The sequence below is a fragment of the Trachypithecus francoisi genome, unplaced genomic scaffold, assembly GCF_009764315.1.
Source record: "Trachypithecus francoisi isolate TF-2019V2 unplaced genomic scaffold, Tfra_2.0 Lachesis_group0, whole genome shotgun sequence".
NCBI lineage: Eukaryota > Metazoa > Chordata > Mammalia > Primates > Cercopithecidae > Trachypithecus > Trachypithecus francoisi.
The window spans coordinates 54,614,805-54,629,014 of record NW_022681453.1 but is presented as its reverse complement, the minus strand read 5'-3'; the positions used below and the strand labels follow the sequence as shown (position 1 = coordinate 54,629,014).

At 49.4% G+C, this 14,210-nt stretch overlaps 1 protein-coding gene across 2 annotated transcripts in view; it reads left to right on the top strand.

The window, feature by feature from the left end:
* Positions 1-14,210, top strand: part of ATP2B2 (ATPase plasma membrane Ca2+ transporting 2) — a 384,948-nt gene that overhangs the window by 72,214 nt on the left and 298,524 nt on the right. For both annotated transcript variants that reach the window (XM_033210668.1, XM_033210661.1), the window contains exon 2: positions 9,330-9,374. The gene's annotated coding sequence lies outside the window, so the exon portion shown is untranslated. The remainder of the gene's footprint in view (positions 1-9,329; positions 9,375-14,210) is intronic.

Here is a 14,210-nt window from a genome sequence, read left to right as displayed (position 1 = left end):
TATATACCCAGATAATGTGTATACCCAGATCAATACTCACAGTGCTTTTGTGGTGATTTGTAGGCGTGTGCAGAGCGGTGGAAAATGGGAGTTGCCCGCAGCATGTTCCCAGTGGAGGTCGAGCCAGGTGATGCTCTGCCTTCCTGCTTTAAGCTTGTCCCATAAGCAGGGGTGCCTTCTGCAGTCTGTGTGGTACCACATATTTCCCCCTCTGTGTGCTTTCTGTTGGTGGATTTGCTGTTTGAAATGGCCCCGAAGCGCGGTGCTGCCATGCTGTTTTGTGTTCCTCAGCCAAGAAGGCCGGGCTGTGCCCTACGGAGAAAATGGTGTATTAGGCAGCTTCATCCAGATGTGAGTTATGATGCTGTTGGCTGGGAGCCCAACGTTAATGAGCCAACGATAGGTATTAAATAAGGCATCTTTAAACAAACAAACAAAAAATACTTAAAACAAGGTTATATATTGATCAGTTGGTGAAAATGTTGTGACCCGAGGTTCCCAGGAACCTGACCCTGTATTTCCTAGGAGCAAAGGTTCGGTATTTGCCAATTCAGCACCCACGGTGACTTTATAGAGCAGAACTACCACAAATAACGAGCATCAACTTTATAACCACAGTCCCCACCATGGTGACTGCCTTTCTACTTCTAAAGGGATGCAGGAAAGAGGTTGCTTTTGGGTTTTCCCACCGTGGCAGTTGCTGTGAGGAGCGACTATGATAAAGGCTGTGAAAGGAGATTGTAAACAGTGAAGTCCATGGGTCGGAATTGTGAACGCCATCACTTTCACTATTGCATGGACACCCTACTACAGGGAAGTTGTCCTGTGCTGAGGCCTGCCTCAGGCTGTAGGACTGTGGTTGAGCTTCAGGGCCTTAGGAGAAAGCAGTGAAAGGAGGCAGGGGACGTCATACAGGACTCCACAGGCATCTCTTCCCTGCACATCAATCATTCACCAGAGCTTGGAGAAGGACTGCTCCTGGCTGCTTTTCACTCTGTGGCCACCACCCAGTCTGGCCACCATTGCCTCTTGCCTGGATGGTGGCATGGCCACCTCACTGCTCTCAGCCTCCCTCTGGGAGTCCTGCACCCACTGTCTACCCGCAGAGGACAGACTTCTCACCCTTCCACTGTACATTTGTTAATGGGCTCCCCATTTTTCTCAGGAGAAAGCCCAAAGCCCTGCCCGTGGCTCCTGAGGCCCTGGGTGGTCAGGCCTCTGCCACGTCTCCAGCTTCGTCTGAGGCCATACAAGTCCTCACCCCCTGCTGCAGCCATACCAGCTTCCCCACTGGTCCTGGAACGTGCCACGCCCCTCCCACAAAAGGCTTTTGCATCGCCCAGCCTCTCCCCTGCCTCCAACACCTGTACCTGCTCCTCACCTGCATAGCTTCAGGTCTCAGCTTGAGTCACCTCCCTGATGACCCTGGCCCAGGATCATCACACAAAGTGGGCCCCAGGATGTAGCCCCTCCTCCACCCCACCTTTTTTACAGAACCTATCTCAGGTGACATTTCCCACTTGAGTGACCATTTGGTAAACGGCCATCAGACTGTGAAGGCCACGAGGTCAGACACTGGGGCTACCTTAGCTCACCACCACATTCCCAGAGCAGGGGAAAGGGCCGGGCACGTGGTAAGTGCTCAATAAACATTTAGTAAGTGGGGAAATTCCTAGTGAAGAAGATCCAGGCTCTTCCCTTGTGGTTCACAGACTGGAAGGACAGTAAGCTAGCATCTGTTACACCCAACCTTGCACAAGGCTCCAGCGAGGGGGAGCATCATCTTTCTCACATTTGGAGGATGATGAGGCTCAGAGAGGCTGGGAGAACTGGCCCAGGGTCACACAGCTAAGAAGTGGCAGGAGCAGGATCTGAACCCAGGACTGACTAACCCAGAAGCCTCTCCCTCCTGCCCCTGCCCTATCCTCCCACCTTTGTTTGTCCAGGCCTCCACACTACAGCTTTATACAGGAAAGGAGGCATCTCTTAGGGTACTGAAGCCTTGACCTCATGTCACCAGTCTTTCCAATATTCTCTCCTTTACATAAGCTGGTCCCAAAGGCAGAGCGAGATGCTGATGCTACCCCCAGGGACCACTTGCTTGTCTGGCTGGCTCTGGCACATCCCCTTGCAGGAAAGCACCTGCCTCTTAGAGAAGCCCAGTCTATCTGACAGATTCAGAACCTGCCATCCACACGGTGGGGCATGGGGAAGCTTTGGTGTCTGGCAGGCCTTAAAGGAGCCACAGGATACTAGGAGGGTGGGATTTAGTTGACTCACTCACTCTTGTTTTACACATGGAGAAATGGAGGCCCAGAGAAGGGAGGCAACTCATCCAAGTCTGGGGAGTAAGTTTCAAAAGCAAAATGAGAAGCCCGGGCCCTGGACCCCTGGGCAACATCATTTATGTTTGCCTCAGTGTCTCACTGGTAAATGAAAAGGGTGTGTGTGTGTGTGTGTGTGTGTGTGTGTGTGAACTTTCTGCTAGTTCTCTAAAGGAATGAAAATAACCTTGGGTAAGTAATGGGACAGGGAGAATCCTAAGTCATCAGCCAAATTATTTATTCATTGACATCTCCACCCATCCTTTTATTCACTCATCCTTTTCTCTCCCCATCTGTATCTCCATCTATTCATTTATCAACCTCTCCAACCACCAATTCATCCACCAACCCATCCATCCATCCATCTGTCCATCCCCTTCTCTCTCTATCTATATCTCCATATATCCACTTTTCTTTCTAGCCATCCATTCATCCATCCATCCTTTCACCAGGTTCTCACTAAGCATCAATTCTGCGACCGGCTCTGTGGGGTAGAGATGTAAAGGCTCACTCAGTTCCAGCCCCTACAGAGCCCCCAGGACCCTGGGGGCAGCAGGTCAATGAGCCCACATTCCCCCCCGCCCCGTCCAACCTTGTGAGGATCACACCAAGAGAGACATTCACATCCTGGCCTCACAAAGAAGAGACAACAACGTGGAAAAAGGCTGGAGTCCCCAACTCTGAGTCCTTTACCCTGCCTCAGTCCTTTATAACGAGGTGTGTTTGGGCAATGCCTCTGTCTTTTGGGACTCAGTGTGCCCATCTCTGCTGTGGGTAGGTTGGACTAGATGAGAGTTTCCCAAACTCCAGTTGTTTCTTTTCCTCCCTCCACACCTGGAGATCAGAACACCTGTGCTAAAAAGTACTGAAAATCTTTATTCAAATGAGCTCACTTTTTTTTTAACCAAAATAAACTTATTTTAGAGTGAAACTTTATTGCTACCATAAATGGGAAAAAATGGTAACAGCTGTCATAAATAGAAAGTAACAATTTAAAAAAACTTTAGAAAAAGAAGGCAGACTGCTGATGCTATTAAATCCTGGGTGGATACTGCATCCTACCAGTGGAGGTCTGCTCTCCTTGTTTAAGAGAGAATTTAGCAAGCGTCGGGGAGGTGTTAAACATAAGATACGCACACTAAACTCAGACTTTCTCCTTGGAGAGGTTTCCCAGAGTGTCCCTCCTGTCCCTGGGTGGCAATGGGAGGGGGTCCTCGCTGAAGGTCCCTGAGTGTGGGGGCACCACTCCCGCCAGAGAGGGGTAGCCCTGGCTCCATCCTGGCAACTCTCCTCCAAGCCTTCTGAATGCACCCTGGGCCCGGCCCCTCTTGAAAACTCAACACCTCCCCCTCCTCCACAAACCGCCCAAGAAGCCAAGGGTCAGGAAGCCATGATCCGGATTCTGTAACCCAAACCAGGGAGTATCTGCGTCAAATCCTGGCTGAGTAGGAAACCAATATGGGAATCTGAAGCCATCCCATCCGGGAGCTCAGCAGGTGCCAAGGGCAGCCCATCACTCAGAGAAGGCCCTGACCCTTTCTTATCTCCCCTGCAGCTGCAAGACTCCTCCCCCTGGTTCCACCACCCCTTACCCTCTCACTGTTGACCCAGGCCCCCGAAGCCCATGACAGCATAGGGTCCCAAGGTGTGGCATTTTTTAATGTCCCTGGGGCACTATCAAGTATAATCAGGAAAAAAAATGTGTCTCTTAGCTAAGCCAATGCCTTAAGTACCCACAGACTGTTCCTTCCCCTGCAAGGCAGGTAGCCTCGAGGAGCCAGAGACCTTGTGTAGCCAGAATACCCACGTTTGGGTTGGGTTGTGCCCCGAGGGCGCCCTGCATGTTCTCACCTCTGAGTTTCTGGGGCCTGCTGAACCTCCTGCAACAACACTAACATCAATGGTATTATTTGCTTGAAAAATTGTTTCATTTTGGATTCAGATTTCAGAAGGACATTTGAAATACCAAAGCTGCTGCCAGCTCTGTTAAGGACGCAGAAAGGCCTGCTTTCCCATCTGGCCTTGGCTCTAGCCTGGAGCTATGGTGGGAGTCCGGTATCTTTGCACCACCAAGCCCTCACCCCCACATCTGAACAGCCAAGCCAGAAAAGTCCAGAAAAGGGAAAACATTTAAAAAACACAACATTGAGCTTTGCCTTAGAAAGTGCTTTTCGTCTTTAGTTAATAGTTAACAATCTCTTATACAGGTCTTATATCTCATTCATTCATGCATTCATTCATTCCACCAGGGCTGATGTTTGACTGACAAGCAAGGTCAAGAAAGCCCTGTTGGTTATTTATAGCTAGTGTCCCCCTTGGCACATGACAAGGTCATGCTGCTTGTTAAATACTTAAAACCTCACCGCTGTATTCAAAAACTTTGATTGAGCATACACGGACATTTCAGGCACTGAGATTGTCAACCCCTGGGACACACCAGCGTCCAGGAACAGTCCCTCCTTCAAGAGCGTATGGCCACTGCAGGCTGAGACACACCCACCAATGCAACACAGGGATTCTTGTGATGGAGACCCAGACATAGTGCCTGCCCTGAGAGCTGGAAGAGGCAGGGGGACCTCGTATCTCAGCCAGAAATAAAGGAAAGACATTTTGGAAAAGTTACTGAAGCGGTGAAATTCCACACTTTAGACTTACTAAATCTCTGAATGACAGAGAAGGAAGGTACCTGAGAGATCTTTGAGGCCACCATTCCCCAAAGTGTATTCTAAGGAATGCTAATTTATTCCATAAAGGGTTTCAAGGTCTAGTTAATATGGGAAATGCTGGGTCAAACCAAACTAAGCTGGTTTCTATGCTGCAGGACTTATCAGAGCCTTAGTCATTGCCTTGTGAAATCTACAAGGGGGATGGGAGCTACAGGGAGCTTCTTGAAAGACTAGTGCTCCCCAGAGCTCACTCTGAGGGACTCTAAGCTAGTCCAACCCTTTTTCCACAGACAAGGAAACTCAGGCCCCAAGAGCAGCTGGCATTTGCCTAACATCTCACAGGGAGCAGAGGGTGGAGTTGGAATTAGAACCCAAGGCGTCTACCTTGGAAGCAGGCTGTTTAGGGTATGTTGTTTGGGCCTTGGGTGCTACTGGCACATGAGAAGAATGAGGTTCATGTGGGCTGAAGCAATCCTGAGAGACTTCCTGGAGGAGACAGGACTTGTGGAAATCCTGGGGCTCCTGGAGCCAATGACTCATGACTTTATTGACTGAACAGTGGTATCACAGAGAACCAGGTACACACTGGAACTTCATTGCCACCCACTTTTCCTAGAGAGAACCTCAGGATGCAGGCAGGAATTCCACCCAAGGAGATTAGTCCCTGAGCTTTCGAAGGATGAAAGTGTGTGGAGGTGTATTTTAATCTTCAATGAAGCCTCCCTGATTGCTACCCCCAAGTTAAAATGATCCCTTGCCTCCAGCCCTGATTTCTTCCCTTCGATTCTTCCTTTCGAGTTTTGTTTTTGGGCTGTGAGATCCTCACTAGTTTATAAACCATTTGAAAGTAGAATGGGTGGTTTATTCTTCCTTGTTTGGTTGTTGATCAAGAAGAACTCACCAGTCAAGCACGGTGGCTCAGGCCTATAATCCCAGCACTTCGGGAGGCCAAGGTGGGAGTATTGCTTGAGCCAGGAGTTCAAGACCAATATAGCAAAATCCCATTTCCACAAACAACATTTTTAAAAAATTATCCGGGTGTGGTGGTTTGTGCCTGTAGTCCCAGCTACTTAGGAGGCTGAGGCAGGAGGATCGCTTGAGGCCAGGAATTTGAGGTTACAGTGAGCTATGGTTGCACCACTGCACTACAGCCTGGGCAATAGAGAGAGCCCCTTCCTCAGAAAAAAAAAAAAAAAAAAAAAAGGAACTGACCAAGGCCAGGCAGAGTGCTCAGTGTTTTCTATACATCCTTTCCTCTTACCTTCACCACAGCCCTCTGCAGGAGCTGTTTCCCATTTTATGGAAGACAAAACTGAACCTCAGGAGGCTGAAGTGACTTGCCCAAGAACATGGGCCAGGAAGCTATGGAGCCAAGATTCCAGCCCAGGCAATGATTTCACTTTGCTGACTGACCTGTGAAATTAGGCCCACCTGAGTCATGGATAATCCCACAGGCATCCTGCTCTTCTGGGACAGTGGCTTACCTGGGCCCTGTTCCTGATTAAAGCCTCTGCAAGGCCCCCAGGCCATGCTCTGAGCTCAGCCCCATCTCAGCTGGTTGACTGTAAAAGGATCCAGGGTGAGAGGTGCGGTCACCTGCAATTTAGAAGGACAAGAATCATAGATTCCAACAGCTGGGATGGCTTCGGCCTCCCACACTCACTGCCTGCTCTGCTTGGACTTGGCCCTGGCCTTCTGGGGTCCTAAGCTCAGTTACTCACATATCATTCCAGAACCATCCATGTTAGAAGTCAGGGGATTTTTCCAATTTCACCAATTATTTTCCATCCCAGGCCTTCACCTTTATTTATGGACAGAAAAACCTGTATGCAGGGTTCATGGCTGCTGTCAATGCAGATGAAATTTTAACAGTGGTGACATCCAAGAACCATCCTCCCCACAGTCCTGGTTTGGGCCAGGGGCTGTGGTCTCCTTTCTTCCATAATTAAAAATTCACCAGTGAGGACAGATCACTCATCAATCTTTCATCCCAACAGTCCCCGTTGGAGAAGACGGGGGCCCCGCTGATACAGACAGGCCTGGCCGCCCACAGCCCTAGGATGACACTACAGTCTACAGGAGTTCAGGGCCTTAGGCAGGGAGCAGGTGGGCCCAGGGGAGCCTGGGGAGGCCCCTCAAGCATGGCTAGAAGGGGCTGGGCATGACAGATGGCCAGTTTTCAGCTTTCTGCCTCGTATGGGCATCAGGGGGACATCAGGGAAAGGCCACAGAGGGTCAGCAGACGTGGAGATGTGGGCCTAATTTCACAGGTCAGTTTGCTCCAATGCGTGGAATAAAACAGTGAGGGCGTCTCAATGACCGTGCAGCTAGTGATGCTCCAGGTAAAGCTTAATGGGGCACTGCGTGTGAGGGCTTCTGCACAGGGCCAACCCGGGAGCACAGCCTGGCCAGCGATGCTGGTTGTTCTTATCGTCATGTTGACGTGGTTGCTTCTGTGCTGTGAGCACCATGTAACTTCCCTGGGACTCAACTTCCTCACCTGTAACGTGGGAATAATAACAGTGCCCACCTCATGGAGTTGTAGTGAGAAGTAAATACTCTGGGGTTTTAGATTTAGATTTAGATTTTGTGCGTGCTCAGAGGAACCCCTCCAAGTTGGCCTTATTAGTAACACTGCTATTGTCAAAGGGAGCTAACTCCAGTCTCCCGACATGGCCACAGCCTCATGGATCCCACGCCAGAAGGAAGGGGAAGCCTGTGAGCAAACAAAATACTGGCACTGCCACTCTCCGGTTGTGTGGCCACTGCAAGCTCCACCCTTCTCCTGACCTCAGTTTCCCCATCTATACAAAGCAGGTGCTGAAGCTGACGATCACTTCTAGCTCTGGGTTCCAAGAAACCCTGCATTTGGCTGCCTGTTGTCGGGCTCATGTTTTTCCCAGAAAAGATTTGGGGCAGGGAGCTCTAGGGCTCCAGAGCTGGCCCCGTGACTGCTCTGTGTTGGCCTTGTGGCTGTGGGTTCCCTGCAACTGGGCTCCTGGATCACTGTGAACTCTGGGATGGGCTGTTTTTCTGGGAAGGGGACAGGCTGGCTCAACAGTGGTAGGAATTTGAAGGGTGTGCAGTAGAAGAGAACAGGCTGGAGGGAGGGGGGAGGGAGGATCAGGGCCCAGCAAGCTCCAGGTGCTAAGGTGAGGGTAGCAAGGGCAGGGCGCCAGAGGGCAGAGCAAAAGCTCAGGTTCAGGCCAGCTGAGCAGCACAGCGGGGCTCAGGAGGGCTCGGCACCAAGTGCTCAGTGCCAACTCATAGACAGTGAGGTAGAATGGAGCCTTCAGACACTTTGTAGGACCTGGTTAGCCCTGGATTGGGGCCTGAGGGTGTGAACCCTATGAGTGAGTAGGACACAGGGAGGCGGGGCCATGGTGCCAGATACCTGCCATTTGCCCCTCAGGATCTGCTCAGCACTGGTATCCTGCCTGCTGTGTGTCCAGGGAGGTGGCTGGTAAGGGCTGCACCAATGGGCTTCCTCTTCCTCTGGCTTCCTGTTAGGTTTGGCCAATGAGGAGCTCTGGCGAGATACAGAGTGACCAGGAGAGAAGTTAGAGTGTGTAGCCTCCCAACTCCCTCCCTCAGGGTCAGGGTCCCTTGGGCTGGCTGCATACTTTGATCACAGGTGACAGCTCCCATCAAGCATCTGCTCTGCACAGCCCTCTCTGGAAGCTGCCCCGTCCTCCCATCTCCTTCAGGACTAGGAGTGCAGGAAAGGAATCCCCCTGCTTTCGCTTGTGCCAGGAGCCGCACCATCCTTCCGGGTTTCCCTACGCCTGCCACACCTTTGTAGAGTTCTTTCCTTAAACCCTCCTCAAATGACAGGGATGCCCCCAAGTCCCTGACTGATTCAGTCCCCAGAGCCACAGGCCAGGGATATTGGAAAGGGCCCCAACCCCAGACTTTGTCCAGAGCCTGACTTTACCTTCTCACCCTTGGTTTCTCTAAGAGACAAGCCCAGCTGTCTTCCTCCAGAGTTCCCAGTTTGTGTGTCTGGATCCAGCAAAGGGAGGGGAGAGGGGAGGATGCCCAGCCAAGCCTGGGAGATTTGTCTCCAGGGAGGAGGCACAACTAAGCTTTGCAGGTCGCAGCATCAGACGCCAGAGCAGAGGGGAGCCCATCCTGCTGGCATCTGGCCCAGAGATTCAGTCCTCCCCAGCGGAGCCAGAAAGCCTGACTTTTGCATGAAATCCTCCGGTTTCTGTACTAGGATTGGCTCAAACAGTACATTTAAAACTGTTTCAGTCAGATCTGAATCCCTGGCCCCCAGTTTGTGACTCGGAAAATACAAGCCGCCTTAACGTGCTTTTCTGATCTCGTTTTCTCTTAGGGTTCCCTGCACTTAGAGAGTGGACCGTGAACCCCAAAGGAGACGGTGAGTGTGAGAGCCATGGGTCCTGGTTCACCTGGGGGCACCCATAGAAGCCCACTCGCATCTGTGTGTATCCAGAGCTTCTGGCTGCCTTGATTTAGAAACACCCAGTTTGCAAACCGCCTCTCTGCACAATCATCCACCCCCATTCCACCCCCATTGTCCAATGCCCAGCCTCCCTAGCCCACTTCCTAACACTGAAGCCCTCAGCAGTGGCTTTCAAAAACTCCTGCTATTAGTAGAGGAGGAGTAAAGGCAGAAGCAGGTCTGAAAGCTGCGGTTTGGGCTTATTTCCAGCGGGTGACCGCCTCCCCAGTCCTCGCAGAGCCTACGCATTGCCACTTTACCTTGGTGTGATATTCTACCAAAAGAGAAGTGTGCTTGGCTTACTAAATGTCCTTTTGAGATAAAGAGCAATATTCCTGTGTGGGCTCTAGGCTGTCATATCTGTCATCCACACGTCAGCATCTTTTAACGCCATCAGATGGTTTTTCAATTACTATCTCCCTGAGATCAGTCCACTGAGGGGTGTTTTTGACTTGAAGCCTTGAGAAGGGGGAGCCTGGGTGGGGCCTGGGAGCCTACAGAGGTCCTTGGAGCTCAGTGGCCTTTTGCATTGAGCTGGCCCTAGGAGCACCGTCTTTGGCCCCTGTCTTGGGTTAATGGGGCCACTGTGGGCTAGCCTGAAACCCTCGTCATCATGGTGTCCCTGTGAAAACAAGCTTGAGGTTCTGAACCATCTGTTTACAAACAAGTCTTAGGAGACACAGCCTCTTTATCCTGGGGGGACTACCTGGGAGTTCTCTGGAATGGGCCAGTAGATCCCCTGCCAGTGGCTCTGGGGTGGCACTTCCCTGACAGCCTTGCAGGTGGGTGGGTGTGGAACTGGCTTCCTTCCTAGGCTGAACTAGCCGCTGCTCCAAAGTTTGACAAGAGAGAGCCTGCCCCACCCAACAGCCCCTCCCCGTGGACCTGTCACAATGCCCAAATCACCACCATGCGTGTCGCTCCTTGGAAGAGGATGGGGAAGGAACCTTGAAAGCTTCCATCAAAATATCATCTATAGGTCAACTGTGGTTACTTCTAAGTTTAGAGATTATGGGCGATTTGGGTTTTCTGTGTTTTCTAAGTTTTATGTAATAAGCACATGTTTCTTTCATGGTTGTTTTCTCAAGTGCTCTCTGGGGTGGTCTAGAAACCCATGGTCATACATGTGTGTTGTAGAAGTGATCTGACCAGATTGGCCCCTGAAGAGAGCAGGGCTCTTGGAACTGGGGCATGGGTACCTTTTGATAGAAAAGCAAAAGGTGATGCTGGGGAGAGACTAAAGAGCTGGCGGGGTGAGGCATGCCTCCTCCTCCAGTTTTGCTGCCATCATGAGCTAAAGACCGAAAGCATGATAATTTTCTGAAAATAATGTGGACTTGATCTTTCACTTCTGTTCCACTGCTCATGACCTCAACAGCCTTGTCTCTTCCTCTCCACACTCAACTCCTCCCAAGGCAGGGCCTTGTCTCCTTGTTCATGCCTGGGGCTTAGTGAAGTGCTAATTTGCATGAGAACTGGTATTTGCCATGTCCTACCATGTGCCAGGCACAGTACTGAGGATCACCTCTTACATAGGTTCATCCTGAGAACAAGATGCGATGGTTATCCCCATTGTGCAGGCAAGGAGACTGAGGCTCAGAGAAGTGAAGTGACTTGCCCAAAGTCACTTGACCATTCAGGCGCAGGACTGGAACCCAGTCCATTTGACTTCAAAGACCTTATTTTGCTACCACATCCCTGCAGAAACAACATTACATTTGTAAAAGACTGGACAATGGATAAAACAATGTATTCATAATTTCACTTCCCTGCCGTGGCATGTTTGGGGTATTTTTGCTCTCCCTCCTGCTTTTATCTGTATACATGTTTTCTTTCACACAGCCTCATTAGTGCATCTTTGTCTGGGCTGTTACACAGCTGTGGCTATTCTAGTAGGATCAACACAGCGATGAGGGTTTGTGTTCCAGATGAGCAAATGGCCAGGTGGGCATGTTGGCCATCACCTGGTGAGGGTCAGGTGGGCTGCACCAGCTCGTGCTCCCTTGGGGCACACACCAGCTTTGCATCTTCCTGGTCCTGCACACCCAGTACCTCATGTTGCCGGCAAGATGGGAAAGCAGAACAGGACACCAGGGCTGGATCTGGGAGCCGTCCTGCGGCTGCCCTACTCAGCAGTTTGTTCCTGTGTGAAGACCAGCACTCACAGACCCTCTGGAATAACGGCCAGGCCCTTGGTCTTTGGAGTCAGGCAAAATTGAATTTCAATCCTGACTGTTTCCTTCTCAAGCTTTGCATGACTTGGGCACGTGGGTGACTCTACCCCTTTGTGCCTCCATTTCATCATCTGTAAGATGGGTGTCTACTCCACAGAATGCTGAGAAAACAGCCAGGCCACCTCCTTTCCTTCCTTTCTTAAGTAACCAGGCTCTCACCTGAAGGGCAACTTCATTTTATCCAGGGATGGCTGTCACTTTCTTGTATTGACTATAGGCAGGTAACTTTGGTTTTATTTTGTTTGTTTCTTTTTATTTTTGGAAGATGTCTAAAATTATAACAGAAATCCTGGGAATCTTTTAATATATGTGATGAGAAATTGTTATACCCTTGAAAGTGGCATAACCTACTAGAAAGTTTTAAAGGCTTTTAAAAAGTTTCCTCTTTCCAAATATAAGGAACTAGTAATTTCACTTCTAGGACATTTGCCCTGAGGAAATAACCCAAAATATATGCAAAGATTGATCTACAAGGATGTGTATCACAGCAGTATTTATATTAGTTAACAATAGGAAACTACGCGAATGGCCGGCAGCAGGGAACTGGGAGTCGGTTGTGGCAATATAGATCACAGAAGGAAGATTCTGGGCAGCCACTGAAACTGTTTGAGATGAATTTTTAATAATGGAGGAGAAAGTGTTCATATTTCAGTATTAAGTGAAAAGGCAATTTGCCAAAATTAATCCGAACTGTATTTTTTTAAATAGGTAGACAAAAACAGAAGTAAGCAAGAGAGAAAGGAGTAGGGAGAGAGAGAAAGAGAAGACAGAAGAAACAGATACAAAAGTGTGGGAGGATAACAGGTGACTTGTTTTTTTCTTTGTGCTTTTCTGCACTTTCTAAATTCCCCCCAGTGGAATGTTCACTGTTTATATAATCACAAAGAGGAGTTAGAGTTAAGAAAAAATCTTCTGCCCCCACCAGTGTGTGTGTGTGTGCATTTTGCTAGTCAGCTGTATAAGAAAAACGGTTATGTTGGCACTTTTCATTCTAAAGTGTTCTTTTTCTTAAAAACAATTTTTTTTAATTCAAAGCCAATGTCAGTGTCACATAGTCTTCCTTCTGTCCGTGGAGCTGCAGTTCTGAGAGAGCTGGCTTTGGGGCTGTATTCATGTACTCATGTTAGGGCTGCCATAACAAAGTACCACAGACTAGGGGGGCTTAAACCACAGAGATTCATTTCTCACAGTCCTATAGGATAGAAGTTCAAGACCAAGGTGTTGGCAGGGCTGGTTTCCTCTGAGTCCTCTCTCTTTGGCTCCTAGACAGCTGACTTCTCCTGTGTCCTCACCTTCCGAATATGTCTGTGCTCAAATTTTTTCTTATAAAGACACCAGTCAGATTGGGTAAGGGCCCACCCTAATGACCTCATTTTAACTTAATCACATCTTTAAAAACCCTATATCCAAATATAGTCCCATTCTGAAGTGGCAAGTGTTAGGATCTCACCATATGAATTTGGGGGACACAATTCAGGCTGTAACAGGGACAGCTTGTTCCTGGCAACTGTGAGCATTTATTTTGCAGAGCACAGAACTTGGAGCTGTAGTGGGATAAGGGGAGAGAGTTGTGTGTGGAAGGAAAACTCATGTCTCCATCCTTAAGAAATCTCTGGAGAGGTGTGATGCAGACACCTAAGTAGATGGTGCACTTGGTTACCACCTTACCTTCCCAGCAAGACCCAGAAGTAACAGTACAACCATCCCAGCTGAGCCCATCCACCACAGAGTGGCTGCTCAAGGCCATAGCAAAATAGTTCAGCCTGCAAACATTAATTTTACTAAGAAACTCTCATGAAGTGAGAAGCAGTGAGTTAGAGATAAACAATTTAATAGTTAAAATGGGCTTCTGGACACTAAAACCTGAATATAAAAAATAATTTTTCTTAGCATCAACTCCAAAGTGATTTTGATTTATAAAATCAGTGGTGGAGAGACGGACTAGGATGAACAAGTTGGATGTGGTTGGTGATGGTTGCTGAGTTTAGCAGAAACAAAGCTTCACCTCTGTGGATCTTGACAATTGCTTAAAGGTCCTCCTGTCCCTTTTCAGCTGACCTTCTGAGATCACTGTGAGTCAAAACCACTCTGAGGTGCTGGCAGTTGGACTGTTGGAGCTCAGTGTAGGGTGAGAGTGTGGCAAAGATACTTTCAAATATCTCTGCAAATGTCTTACTTTCTGCCTTGGCCTAAATCCAAAACTTGGAGTCATCCTTGACTCTCCCTTCTTTTCTGCTCGTGTCTTGACTGTCATTGTCTTCTATCCACTTCCTGGGGGCATCACCAAATCCAGGTCACCGCCATATCTTGCCTAGACCACTGGGTCAGCCTCCTAGTTGCTCCCACTCCTACACCTGTCCCTGATCACCCACCCTGTGGCAGTAGCCAGAGGATTCCTTTAAAAACACAGATCTGCTCGCATCACTCCCTAACTATAACCCTCCAGTAGCTTCCTGATGTCCTCAGGCTAAAATCCAAGCTCTCCTGACAATAGTGGCTTAGGGTGCTTCCTGCCTCC